The sequence below is a fragment of the Caretta caretta genome, chromosome 1 (assembly GCF_965140235.1).
Source record: "Caretta caretta isolate rCarCar2 chromosome 1, rCarCar1.hap1, whole genome shotgun sequence".
In the NCBI taxonomy this organism is placed as follows: Eukaryota; Metazoa; Chordata; order Testudines; family Cheloniidae; genus Caretta; species Caretta caretta.
In genome coordinates, this window is record NC_134206.1 from 54196711 (window position 1) to 54199201 (window position 2491).

The following is a 2491-nucleotide window of genomic DNA, read 5'->3' on the forward strand; positions in this document are numbered from 1 at the left end:
GTATTTGTCATGTATGTGTTTATCTCATTCAGAAAACAGATCCAGAGGGGACTCGGAAAGGTGTAATGGTGGCTAATGCTATTCACAGGCACCCGAGTCCCCTTCTTAATGGAAATGAAGAAATACGCAGGTGGAGGCCCCCTACATGTTCACATGTGAAGGAGGCATACAGACTCCTGCATTTTTCAGCTCTGTCTGAACTGCCTCTATTTTGGTTTCCCTTTAGCAGAGTAAACAATGTCCTGGAAGGAGGGGAGGGAGAAAAGAAAGAGTTGAAGCAACTTGTGTTCATTCGTCATTTTCCCAATCAGATTGTGGTAATAAATTAGAAATTGTGCACTTACACCTTTTAAGCAGTATACTCTGAAATTAATTATAAATGGAGAGCTCCCTATTACAGTAAATTTTATGGTATGTTGATTTAAAGGGCAAAGTGCATAACTTCTATTAATATATTGCCACAATATAATTAGAATGAACAGAATTAATTGCTTCTAATTTTTGTCCTCAAGACTGTTTGGCTGGATAGCTGAAAACCACTTGCCATCAGAGCATAAAAAACAAACATGGAGTTTCTCTAATCAAGAAGTTTTCTTGTCTGTACAAAGTGCAATACAGCTTAAAGCCTACCAAATTCTAAAGTCACTGGAAAAGCTTCAGCATCTTTTTATGCCTTATATAAAGGGAACTAGGTTAAAAAAATAATTTCAAATGCTATATACATGCATTTTATTATAAATACACTCAAGTAATACCTTGACCATTTTAATAAACAGATTTGACCTATTTCAAATTGTAACGAAGAAAATTGAGTAGATACTGTGAAAAGGATCTCAGCAACTTGGAACAATGAATGATCACGTAGTATTGCATGGGTGTATTCTTGCAGTACATTCTTTTAAACCTGGGCATAACTCTCCTTACCATTAAAGCAAATGATGTGTTGCATCAGTAGTAAAAGGCTTGTTGAACTCTTTGTGGTCGTGCAATCTGATTTGATGTGATTTTCCATTTTGTTATGACCAAATTATGTTTGACACTGGTGGGGGGGGGGGGGGGGGAGGAGAGGGAATAACCAGGGACAAATTTCCAGGGGCTCTCAGCATTCATAGTTGAGGTGAGATTTTTCAAAGGAGGATAGTATAGAACTCAACATCCAAAGTGGTGTGTACTTTTGGAATCTGGCTAGTTATGGGAGTTGAGCTCTTCATAAAATCTGGCTCTGATTGTGAGTGTTGAGCTGTTTTTGAAAATCTGCCCCTTGGAGTCTAATCCAAAGTTTATTGAAGTGCTCGCCTTGACTTTAGTATGTGTTAGATCACTCCTTTGGTGAACAGACACACGTAGCCAATTCTTGGGCTGGTCTGTGCATTGAGTAGGTCTCAAATATTCAAGTAACTATAATTTTTCAATGTAAAAAGTGTGATGTTTTTGTTTTTGGGGTTTTTTTTGTGACAAGTCAATATTTGCATGTAAGAGCCAATGTTATGATCCATGAAAACTTCTCTGCCAAACAGCTTTGGTCAGTCCTTAGATTTGTAAATTGATGCAGAAAATGTATTCCTAGGACACATACATTTCAAATAGATTTACTTGGGAGTGAACTGCACAGAGACTGGTAGTTTATGGAGGAATTGAGCGATTCTAATCTGCTGTTAAAATTGCTGCTATTGGCAAGTGCTGTCCTCACTGTTTCTATCTCTGTTATTAGTATTCCCAAGCCACAGAGTTGAACCATAGCAACAGGCTCACTCAGGTTTTGGAGAGCAAAATACTTTTTTTTTTTTTTTTGGGGACGGGGGGAGGAGTTATCTTCTTGTGGCTGAAAAATCACTGTAAAAATTGGTGATGACAGCTCCCAGCATTGGATGTTTTCTCAGAGGTAAGACACAGATTTTTAGCACCTGCTCAATGTTTAGCCCCTGCCAGTACAAAGGGTACAAGATGCAGTCAGAGTGAAAGGAGGAACGCTGTTCGTGTGACTAAAGGCTGGGAGTGGCTGTAGAAGATTATGGATGCAGCAGCCCTTCAGATGGCAGCTTGTAGATGATGGGTGAACTGAACAGCTTAATGGGCAAGATGAAACTAAATCCTTGAATCAGCCTAATGTTACTGTTGAGATCACATTTCAACAATCTTGTCATTAGTTACATGTTCTGTCTCGGTGAAATTCACCCATAAGAACAGCCATACTGGGTTAGACCAGAGGTCCTTCTAGCCCAGTATGCTGTCTTCTGACACTGGCCAATGCCAAGTGCCCCAGAGGAAATGAACAGAACAGGTAATCATCAAGTGGTCCATTCCCTGTCACCCAATCCCAGATTCTGACAAGCAGAGGCTAGGGGTACCATCCCGGCTAATAGCCATTGATGGACCTATCCTCTATGAATTTATCTAGTTCTTTTTTGTACCCTGTTAGTCTTGACCTTCACAGCATCCTCTGGCAGAGTTCCCCGTGGGTGGGGGGGGGGGAGGGCGGAGGGCGACAGCA